Source organism: Puccinia triticina, chromosome 1A (assembly GCF_026914185.1).
Source record: "Puccinia triticina chromosome 1A, complete sequence".
NCBI lineage: Eukaryota > Fungi > Basidiomycota > Pucciniomycetes > Pucciniales > Pucciniaceae > Puccinia > Puccinia triticina.
The window spans coordinates 7,654,209-7,666,828 of record NC_070558.1 but is presented as its reverse complement, the minus strand read 5'-3'; positions in this window follow the sequence as shown (position 1 = coordinate 7,666,828).

Below are 12,620 nucleotides of genomic sequence, written 5' to 3'. Positions count from 1 at the left end.
TTTACCCGACCCAAAAAACGCTAGCGCAGCGGGCGGGGCCGCTCCTTTCAGCGCCGCGCAGCGGCCACCAAAATAGTTGTGCTTTGCGCTGCGCTGCGCTTTTTTGGCTGGCAGCGGAGTACATTAAATATGAAACACATTTAATTCTCTCCCATACTTTATCCTCCTCTTTCACCTGCTACACAACCAGCTCAAAAGGCGGTAGCGCAGCAATGGTTCCGCTGCGCTACCGCTGAAAGTAGCGGGTCCCTGCTTCTTGCCAGACCCAAAAAGCGGTAGCGCAGCGGGCAGGGCCGCTACTTTCAGCGCAGCGCAGCGGCCACCAAAACCGCTGCGCTGTGCTTTTTTGAAGCGCAGCGCTTTCACCCTTGCCCTGGTTCAGCATGTTTATGAGGGGAAGTAGATTTACAATAGGGGGGTTCACAATTGGATTTTTGGTTGCTGGTGGCCCCATAAAATGTTGCTTGCTGATGCACATTTGGGCCGTAAAATTACCACCAGAAATGGTAAAACTTTGCTGGTCATCCAACAGGGACCAGAAAAATTTTAGACTCATAATGTACCAACCGGCACCCCTTCCAATGACCGGTCAATACCAGTCATCACCTGGAATGCATACCTCCATCCAATGGCTGGTCAACACGGGTCATCAGGTCAATTACACACTCAACTCTTCCCCAACACCGGTGATTGGACACACGCACACACCCCACTTGATGACCAACCCGGTCATTGAGTGGATACACACTCCACTCAATGACCAGCCCGGTCATCAAGTGGAAAACTACTCCACTTGATGACCCAATCCGGCCATTGAGTGGATAAATACTCCACTCAATGACCAGGTTGGTAATTGAGTGGGGTGCATGTATGGGTGTTGGTTGACCCAATAATTGGCCTTTCATTGGTTGAGGTGTATGATAAATATATACATGTGAGATTGATGGCTGGTCTTGACCCGCCTGGGTTCATGGTGTGATGGGCACCAGTATGTTTCCATTGCTCAGCCAGCATAAAATCCTCCTGGTTTGAGGCTAAAAATTTAATTGCACAGCGTGTGCATCTCTACTGGTGAGGTGATCAAATGTTGCTGGTGGAATCCAATTGTGAACCCCCCTAATGTATCAATGGTGATTTACTGGCTGCTGATTATTCTGATGCACACTTCCAGAATGTTTTGCACATCATGGTTGATCCATCATGTTGTAAGTCTCTCCAACTTATATCACGGAGCCACCTGTGGGTCACTACTTTACTCTACAATAACCAGGCCTGCAGAGTAAAGTAGCAACCTTCAGTTATTTTTTTCACGGTTATCATTAAGGCTAGCGCGCGGATAGCCGCTTCACGGTTATTGTAACTGGCCTTTCTTCATATGGCCGTCACTGGCAAAGTAAAAAGTCATTGAATTTGTAATGAAAGACCAATTTTTCCCTAAAATGGCCCTTTCATACGGCCATTACTGGTAAATTAACACAATAATGCACCAGGGAGGGATTGGTTGCACTCTCTAGAGAGTGCCAGACCGTAATTTCTCCCTGGAAGTCTGCCAGATGTGAACCATTCCCTCATGTGTAACTTTATTGTGGTTCAGCAGTATGGTTATACTGAACTCATACTGAGTTGTTCCATATCCAATCTTGTGTGTTTGAGTGAGTTAAACTCAAATATTGGTTTTCTCAAATCAATTGCTCATGCTGGCACCCACAGGGATCCTCCACTGGCCAGTGTGTACTGGAAATCAAGTGGATACACCCTCCAATTGAGTACCAGTATGGACATGCATTGAGTGGCAAAAGCCTCCGCTCAATGGTGGTTTGGAAGGCCATCAAGTTGAGACATACTCCAATCAATGAGCCTGGGTACTGGCAATTGATTGGAGAGCTTCACTTGATGGCCATGTATATTACTAGCCATTGATTTGAGACATCCTCTGCTCAATGACCAGTTTGTAAGGCCATCAAATGAAGGTTTTCTCCTCTCAATGACCAGTGTGCACTGGCCATCAAGTGGAGACACCATCCAATTGATTACAGGGTAATAGGCTGTGAAAATCTCAGCTCAATGACCAGCAAATAATGGTTGTTGAGCGGAGCCTTTCTCAGCCTGGTGAACCGGCATGCACCCCACATTGCGCTGGGAAAATCCCAGCTCAACAGCCAGCATGTACTGGTCATTCAGTTGGGCTTTTAAGAGCTCGGTGGACAGTATGTACTGCCTACTGAGCTCGTAATATCCCAGATAGATGACCAGCATGTGCTGGTCATCGCGCGAGGGCTTCCCTGGCTTGATGACCTATGTACTCCGGGTTTGAGTTCGGAGAGCCAGGGGGCTGATGACAAGTGCATGCTGGTCACCAAGCGCGGCCTCTGCCAGTTTGATGACCAGTTCGTGCTTGTCGTTGAGCCGGAGAAGCCCTAGCCCAATGACCAGCACATGCTGGTCATCGATCTGGGCCTATCTGAGCTTGGTAGGCAGTTTATACTCCCTACAAGGCTCGGATACGCCCAGCTTGATTGCCAGCATGTACTGGGAGTCAGCTGGGACTTTCCCAGTGCGATGAACAGTACACACTGTTCATCAACTTGCAGTACATGTGCCAGCGACTTGCCAATGTCCACCCTCACGTTCGCCCAAACCTGAGGGTAGACATTACATAAGAAAATAACACTCCCCGGGGGACACAGGGGGATAAAAAACCAATCCAAGTTTCCCCGCGCGCCCATAGTTTACTTGTGCCCACCTTCAAACCACCAGACAAATTTTTTTTTAACTCTTTTCCTCACATGTGCGTGCCACTCCTGCTGTTCCAAGGCCAATAATTTTCAGTGGTCTGGATACAGCAGGTCTACAGTACCAAAGGCTTATCTAGCAGCCTGTGCTACTTAAGTGGCATGTGATAAGAGCAATCAACACCAAATTTTTGCACCATGCACATGGAAACAAAGTTACCTGTGAATAATGAATCCTACGTGCAGGAGAAAATTCATGGAAAATATGTATGGAAAATATGTGAAGACAATCAATCTAAAAGACAAAAGGCATACATAACCCAAACCAAGATGTGTGTGAGCATTTAAGAATTGACTCTTTGCCTTGGAGGTCTCAGGCAAACTGTTGAATTATTTCCCCAGCTGTTTTCAGAAGCAAGGGGATATTGAAGTTCCCGTTAACCTCCACCAATCTAGCCCCCTTTGGTGTTGAACAATTTTATTTGTGGCTCTAAACCCTGCATTTTTCAGTAAGTTTTAACTATAGGTATGAAAATTGTACAATGTGTAGTCCTGTACACAAGGTGTGTATTCCAAAATGATAATAAGCAATTCACACTTCAGAATCTAAAATTCCTGAATGTTCCATTACTTAGTAAAATTTTTAGGGAAAACTAAATCCAGTAGTTTCACATTTTGTATTTCTGGGAGTCAAATTTCATGTTACACAGGTTTTCCTACCTTTTTCCCTGTTCTTGAAGAATATAAATTTGATACCAAACCACTCTCCCCAAATAATATCATGGCTGAAATATGTCACTAACTAGGATTCATCCACCGTTTGGCTGATCCTCTGAAGTTGCTATACTTGACAAGTATTTTTCATAATGTGGTGTTGTTTGGTTTTTGAATTAAAACAATTCTGCAATGAAAAATATTGCCTGTCACTTGGATAAAGCAATATTCTAGCATAAGGATAGGTACATTCTTGGCGACACCTTTGTGCATTGAAGCTTGTGTTCAAAATTGTGATCATGATGAACCAAACACAAAAATTCAACAGAGCAATAATGATTTGTTGACATTGAGTGACAGATCATTTCACAACAACTTCACCTACAGTTACCCTTCTATTGGGGAGGAAGTTTAACAAAGTTACAGATGACATTGAACTCACATCATACCAAGCAACTGACAAAATTACGGTCTGGCACTCTCTAGAGAGTGCATCAAATCCCTCCCTGGTGATGAGCACTGAAAGGCCAAATTTGCCCTAAAATGGCCTTTTATTGCTCAATAACTGCTTCTCTGTGCATAGATATTGTAGCAGACTTGAAAAAAAACCCTCCTTCAGTGTGTTATTGATATTGCACCATATTTCATTGCCGCTTACTGGGAGTGCAGCGGGAGGTGAGAAAGTCTAAGGGTGGGCAAGTAATAGATGTGTTCTGGGCACCAAGCCCGGGAAGGCAAGGTGCCCAAAGGCCAAAGATAGGGGCCAGCCGGGTCACAAGCCTGGAGCCTGGAGGTTACAGAGCTGCAGGCGGCTGCGGCGGCAACCCGTCACCTAGTTGATCTAGAGCAACCCGTACCAGCGGAAGGCAGGGAGCCGACGCAAGGGATATCCCCAACTCAACACCTCAGCCAACATAGCCAAGCCGCCGGAAGCATTTGCAGGAATCTACTGGTAATTTTTGCCCCACCCACCCACCCAGTTAGGGTTCCCACCCGCCCATTGGGCTCAGAACTTGAGGACTTCTAGGAAAGTCCAGGAGGAGGTGATCACATTAGGTTTAATCCCAAAACCTTCAACTCCCAAATCTCCCCTTTCAAGGGGCACACCAGCCTACGGAGAAGAGGAGTAGAAGGAGTGAAACCTCCTCCTCCTTTAGCCCATACCTGAGTAACTTGGGAAGCAGCAAGAGGCTTCTAGGTTACCTAAACAATATAGTTCTACATCGGTGGGTTTCTATCCAAGAGGATAGAAAAAAAGTTTAATTGCACTAGAAAAGTGGAAAGAAACATAAAAGGAAAATGAGGAAACTAAGGGACAGCCCAGGATTGGATGGTGGTTACCCGTTTGGTTTGCGTAGAGTGACCAAAAATCACTAAATCAACACTACTTTACCAATAAATGTAAAGTAGCAACCCACTGTTGATGGAGCAGTGTGTGTGACAGCTCTGTAGAGATGAACATTTGGTACCTGTTGGGGGGTACCCCACACCGCTTGGCAGGTACCCCTTGCACCCGTTGCGCACCCGCCAGGCGGTGCCGGGTGCGGTGTGAGGTACAAGCTTTTGGGAGAGAAGCGGTGCGGTACCTGGGTACCTCCCAGAGATACCGCCCACCACCTATTATAGTCCCGCAGCTGGGTAGCCTGTGACATATGACATACACAGCACTGTCATCAAAGCAGTAGCCAATGTCATGATGTATATGTTATATCCTCACCTTGCAGACCGGACCTACTCTAGCTCAACCGGACATCTCCACCATGGCTTCCACCCGCAAACGACACAAACCGCAATCATCTCAAGCATCATCAATCCAAGGTAATCCGGAAGAAGAATTAAGTCAAACCACTAGCCAAGAATTAAATACAGATGTCCATCCTCCAAAGAGCACCAGCATCCCACCCTCTGAACTTTGTCAAATGATGACCAACACCGACAAGGAAGAGTTATGTGAGTATCTTTAATTCCTCATTTTTTCTCTCATATACAATTCTGACTCAATATTATTCTTTTGTATAGATCGAGCTCAGAAAGTCGCTTCAAACTCGAACAGTTCCAGTTACGCTTCGTATGGTGTGCCCAAGCTTTCCAATCAATTGGATAAGCATGGAAGGCGAATGATTGCCTATCCTTGCAAATTGTGAGTATTTTATTCATAATAAACAATATTTATTCAATTCTGAATCTATTTTATTCCTTGTCTAGGTGCGGCATTAAAATTAATCGTCCAACCGCGGACTCTTCTTGTAGCAATCTAAACAAGCATGCGTCCCTCTGCATCCAAAAACAACGTGAAACCAAATCTAGTCACTCGCTGGGTAGTCTCGGGATTTCCGGAACTGGCGAATTGCAAGCCAAAGAGGTACGTCAAGAGGTCCTTGTTTGGAGAACTGAAATCTCAGCTGCTGATATTTAGGCTTCAGGTTCCTCAACTCTGCGCAGTATGGTGTGCTGAAGCAGCAAGGCCGTTCTCGGCGCTTACTGATCCAAGCCACAAGGCTATCCTCCATCCCACGGTCCTCAAGAATCTACCAAGACCGCAGGACGTTTCCAAGCATATTCATATGCTCTATTCAGCGATTCAAAGCAACTACCGTGGTGTCTTAAGTGTGGGTTGCTCTTTATTCTTTCATTCATTTCGTTTTTTTATTGCTTTCTGATAATCATTATTCTATTGGTAGGAACACAAAGGCGCTTTATATCTTGGAGTCGATGCTTGGCAGTCGCCAAACGGATTCGACATCTTGGGAATAGTCGTCTACCGATTAGCCGAAGCTGGCCCCAAGGATATCAGTCTAGAGGCTATGCCTCTAGACTTTGTTAGGCTTTCTCAAAGACACACGGGTGAGTACTTGGCTAAGACGGTAGCTTTAGTTGCAGATAAGTTTGGAATTCAGGATCGGGTGAGCCAAGATTTATTATATATATTCTAATTTTGAATGCTGATATAACAAAACTTGACTCTGTAGATTTGCGGGCTTGTGAGCGACAACGCAAAAAACAACGAGGTTATGGTGAAGGAGCTCAAGAAGCTCAAATGGCCAAGGTTTAGGGGCGAGCCAAGCTGGATTTGGTGCTTCGCGCACATACTCAATTTAATAGTCCAGGCAATCCTCCGGCCGTTTGGTACTCAAAAGCGACAAACTTCTACTAACAAAATCTGCGTTTCTGCTGATGGTGACTCGGATGATTCTTGCTCTGAGGATGTAGATATTGAGGAGCAAATCAGAGGGTAATTCCGAATTGAATTTCCCCTCAGACCTCCTTCCATTTCACTCATTGACCTCTTTCTTCTTGCATGAAATCCCTTCTAGCATTTCCCACGCCAACAGGGCTGATTCCACCGCCTTAATAGACGAAGATAGCGATATTCAAAGCGTTCCTGGACAAGATTTTGACGATAATGATTCCCTGAGTGAAGCCGACATCGACCAAGCTAGCGAAGAAGATGAAGGAGACAGTTATACAACTGACTCTTGCAAACAAACATTGGCTAAGGTCAGCCTTTCAATTTCTAACTCATTGAGCATCAACTAACATAATATCCTTCACATCTCTTCCGCAGTTTCGTAGAATTGCTAAGAAATTGAGATTCTCCCCGAATTCAAAAGCCGAGTTCGTGGAGATTTGTCAAGAGAAACAGTGTGAGACTCCGCATAATGTGGAGAGAGACGTTCGAACGCGATGGAACTCAACTTTCTACCAAATCAAAAGTATTGTTCGTTGTGAAGCTGCTGTGTATGTTCTCGCTTCTACTCTTTCCGTTTGAGTTGGATTCAATCAACTGACTTACTTTGAAGTCTTGAGTGGCAGCGCCATAAACGACATGGACTCAAGCGCAAACATCACTTGGATCGATTGGATTTCAAATTGGCACAAGATTTGGTGCATGTCCTTGGTCTTTTCCACGAATTAACCCTCCAAGTTTCCAATGCGGGTTCAGCTTGCCTATCAAACATAGTTATCTACATCGACCAAATCACTGAACACCTATCAACTATTATCAGCGATCAAAGTTATCCTCCGGTGTAGGGACTCTTGTGGGACACTTAAATGTTTATTTGGTGAAAATATCCTCTGAGGGGGAAATAAATTGCTAATAGGTTGAAAGGCTATTACAACTTACGGGTGGTTTGAAAGACCTGCCCCTCTAATGGTACTATGCAAATAACTAAGAGTCTTGTAATCAATATTTATAAAGATGTGGCTGATTCCAAGATAGATCTTACTTTTGTATAGTAATCTCTATCAGACCTAGATTCCTCAAATCACTATTCTTGCAGATCTGTTACAACTTCTGATGCTGGAGGGATAATGTAATCCAGTGGGATCAATTATGTAAAATACAATTGTTGTTGATGTTGGGTTGTTGATGAGAAGGTTGGTAATGATCTCTTCCTTAAGCAATCTCTTGATAAGGCACTTTAATCAATACTAGAGCTCCTGGTTGCTACTACACTACTACTACTTGTTATAATTGTTGTTGATGAAGTTGGTAATAATCTCTTCCTTAACAATCTCTTGATAAGGCACTTTAATTACTACTAGAGCTCCTGAATACTACTACTACTACTGACTCAAACTTAACACTACCACTACCACTACCACTACCACTAAAATACCACTAAACTACCACTGTAACTAAACTAACCACTGTGACCAAACCTCTGTAGGCTGATGGGGAAAAGATCTGATGAGGGGGGGAAAGAGGCCTCCTTATATATTGAAGGGTGAGGGAATTTAGCTCCAGGGGAACTCCTTGTGAGGGCTATTTTCTGCAGGGGATATCAGTTGCACAGCAAGATATGCATGTGTTGCACTGCCTGCCAAACAATTAGGTAATGGATTCTGCAGGAGGGGATATCAGTTGCACAGCAATATATGCATGTGTTGCACTGCCTGCCAAAGAATGATGTAATTGATTCTGCAGGCAGGCTCCTTGAACACCTTTTCTGCCTGCATATGCTGCACTGCATGATATCATGTGTTGCTAGGTGACCCAAACAACCTTCCGTAACCTACCATATGCCTGCATGTCCAGCTGTTGCCTTCTTCCATCCAGAATATTGGGGGTCAAAGCCTCTCCTCCCACCTTGCTCCATCCTTCCTTCTTCCTCCTCCCTAATTAATACTTACATCCATATCCCATCATACTGAATCCTAGACCCTTATAAAGTAATATACCACCCTTATAAAGATAATATACCCTTACACAAGTAATATACCCTTATAACACTGCCTTACTTGATACACCACACCATCCTCCCTTCCATTCCTGGTTGAGACATGTGCTCCCAATACCTTCCACCTCTTCTATTGATAACATCCTTCCACCTCCCTGCCATCCTACCTAGTCATGGTCCTCCATTCCATCCCTGATCACGCCGTCCATCCTACATGATCCTAGTCTGCCGTTCCGTCCGTGCTAACACTATCCCTCATCCATCTGTCTGTATCTGTAATGAATCCATTCCTCCCATCAACACATACACTGCTTGTATTATATATAACTTCCTCCTCTTATAATGAATGATAGCTGTATCTATGCTGTCTCAATACCTCTGCAATGTGCTTTTGGCATTGTCACGCCAATGGAGCACCACATCCCCCCCCAACTTAATGCTGTCCACAGCATTCGTGACAAATGCCAAAAGAACCATATTCAATTATTCACCAAAAGAATTGTCCAACAGTCGTGATTTCCGTTCTTCCCAATCTAATATTTTGAGTCCCATTTTTGCCGTGTCCAATAGTTATTTTCCTCCTATACCAAAGCGCCAGTTGAAACAAGGTCTTCTAAAATTACTGATTCATCTCCCCTCCCTACAACTAGTCCAATTCCAAGTCCCAAATGTCTAAATTCACCACTACATCTTAACTGTAATCCCTGTTGTTGTTCCGTGACATCCATCCATGATCCAGTATAAGCCAAAAAAAAAAAAATCCCAATCCTATCTTTCTTCCTCTCCACACCAATGACATTGTTCCAAGGAAAAAGCCAGTTTATTCCGCAAAAGGTTGTTGAAAAGCAGTATTTAATAAGATCCGGCCTATTTCATCCTTCCCTCCTGATACCTGCTCAATCTGATTCTACAAATTTTTCCAGTCCTGATGCCCGCAATCGATGAACCCCGCTAATCCGAAATACTCTTATTTTGCCCTGTTGTTTTGCTATAAAATTCCAAGTCCTATTCCACCCCATCCATTTCGCCCGCTAGTATCTTCCGGTTCCAAACGTCCGTCCGTCCATTTTCCTATCCTTTGAATATCCCAATGATTGTAACCTCTAATGACTGACTACTCTTCATACTAAAAAAAATGTAACTTGTTTTCAAATTGGCCCACCCTATTCCCTCAGCTAAACAAGGGAAACTGTTTGCCTACCAAATGCTTTCCAATATATTCTATATACTAAGTCTTGAAGTATAAAAATGCTTGAATTCCTATGCCTAAAACTGTCCATAATATTCTGTGGTCCTCCAATTTTGATCTGTAATTCCATATTGCGCTTGTTGTTGAATTTCCTGTTCATAGCCGTTTGAATTTCATGCTGAGGAGCCAAGTATACGTTTACACATAGCAATTTTATCTCTTGCTGAGGAGACATGAGAAGTTTTGTCTCTTGCTGAGGAGAGAGTAGGCAGATTTACCTCTTACCAAGGAGGCCCAGGAAGTTTTACCTCTTGCCAAGGAGGCCTAGGCAGTTTTACCTCTTGCCAAGGAGGCCTAGATAAATGTTGAAATCCATGCTCCACTATTGCCTGTTGAGATTGGTGATGTCCTGATACATATTTCTTGCGTGCCTTCGCGCGTCGCTTCCATTATGTCTTGATTACATAATTGAAACTTGCCCCGCTGCGCCTGGTGCGCTTCCCGAAGCTAAGTCCGATTGTTACCGGACCTTGCCGGACTTGAAAACAAAGGCTCAGCCCGACTGCTTCAAGCTTGCCTGTTGATCGCCTCCCTTTCCTTGTTGGGTTCATTCAGGTTCATTCGCTGCTGGTAAGGTGTTTGTTCTCTGTTTCTCAATTTCTATCTGATTTTGCATATATAATATATTAGCTGCTGATCATTGTTCTCCTTTCATTATAGACCACACTCGCACTCATTTTTCTACTCCAATCAGCAGGATCGGTTGCTACTGCTCGCTCATGATATGCTCGTCTTCTCTTGCATGATGTGCCATTGCTGAAATGCATCTTTTCATACTTTTCCTGTCAAGACCTCAGTCCCGCTATTGATCTCGCGAATGAATCACCTCCGCGGCTATCCGCTCGCCGATCTCCTTGTTTAATAACCCACCAACTTCAATCGGCCCAACCGTTTATTATGCTTGCTAGCTTCGCTGATGGTGCAAAGCATCGCCGTTATTCTGACAAACTCGATATGCAGCTATCCAACCCGATCATTGTACGTATATCTCCATCTTCCTTGCAGCTCGCTCCCAGCCGTTCTACTCGCCAATCCTCTTACCGTTTCTTTTCTTATCCAGCTGCTTCCTTAGCCCGCGGTGCTCTCGTCGTCCCTCCGCCTACTAGCCGACACCATCACGCCTACAATCCATTCAACCTCGCGCTCTGATCTATCTACTCGCTTCCTTAAGCTATTGCCGACCTGCCTATTTTACATGAAAAAATTGGAGCCCAACAAAAGAAAGGATTGGACCGACATAAAAGCTAAAACTATATTCTGCTTGTACCGTTATCCTACTTATGTACCCTCATGTCAAGCAAATAGAAACAAACATAACAATCTATGAATTGTGTATTCAACCTATCACCTTTAACATCCTCTTTCTTGCTTCTAGTTTGAAATACATGGACTGTACCAAAAAAAACCCATGAACAAAGTGCCCATGCGAAAAACTACTCTGAAAGAAGCCAAAAATAACTGACAAAACACATAAGATAAACACCACCAAAAAATGAAACTAAAAGCACAACCAACCTAAGGTTTCCTACTTATACATTTCTTCTAGTCAAAAGCGGACCCATCAAAAATACATTGTCTTCCACCATCTCTTTGTACATTATTGCTATTCATGGAAAAGATCTCAACAGCTAAAAACTAAATCCTCCCATTCCTCCCAAAAGGTGGCATAAGCTTCTCCTAGCAGTTTTTGCTCCTCTTGTACGGCCCAACTAAATCCTTCCAAGCTAAATTTTCCGCAGGCACCAACCATCCTTGCTATTGCTCTGGCCAAGAATTCTTCCTCCTCTTTTTCTCTGTCTCTACATGAATCCCATAATCTTTGATTACTCAGATACTTGTAACCAATGTCACCCCCTGAAGACAAATTTTTCCTGTCCTCTTCATGGATCCACCAATGGCCTGGCCAAATCAACTCGTTCTTCAGATACCCTTCCACCCCATCACCATTCAACAACATCATGAAACCAATTCGCCCGGCCGTATACCCTGGAAGCTCCGCCCAATACCCGTTTGCCATTGACGGAAGTGTTTCTGGGTATATTCGTAAAAAGTCTTGGGTGGGAAACCCTTGATCTATATAATCCAATCCTAATGCACTGTTCACCTTGTAGTTGCGTATTCGTCCTGATGAAGTATATGTGGGACAGTCTGTCCAACTAGTATCCCAATTCAGTACTTGGTCCAAGTTTTCTGTTATCCATCCATCCTCAGGTTCCCCCTTAAGCTCGCCTGCTGGAGGTGCCGTAGTACTGCTAGGTTCAAGGTCCCAGGTATTTTTCAGCTCTACCATTTCCACCGGCGTACCAAAATAATATGAAATATCATCTGAAGGGGTGTTTGGAGGGCACATTGTTTGTTGTAAATCCTCTTTTGGCTCTTTTCTAATAGACCAGGTGGTACACAATTGATTATTCTCTCCACCATTTATCCCCTTATCTCTACAGTCAAATTCTTCCTCAAAGTCATTCCGGTTGCATCTTCCTGAATTCTGTTGTTGATTTGCCATCTTGACCTCTCCTGCCGGCAGATTATTCAAGTCTTGGAGAAACTTTGGTGCAATTAGCAAGAGTTCCTCCAAGGTGAGTGTGAAACTTTGCTTCAGTATTTTCTTCCTTAATCCCCCCCCAACTTTGACTCTATCCACATTCTTCTCCGTTGATTCTTTTGCTGATTCCTCCTCTTTGCTTTCCGCTTCTTTCTCCGGTAGCCGCTCCTGTTCCTGGTTCTCCTCGCCTTTGCTGC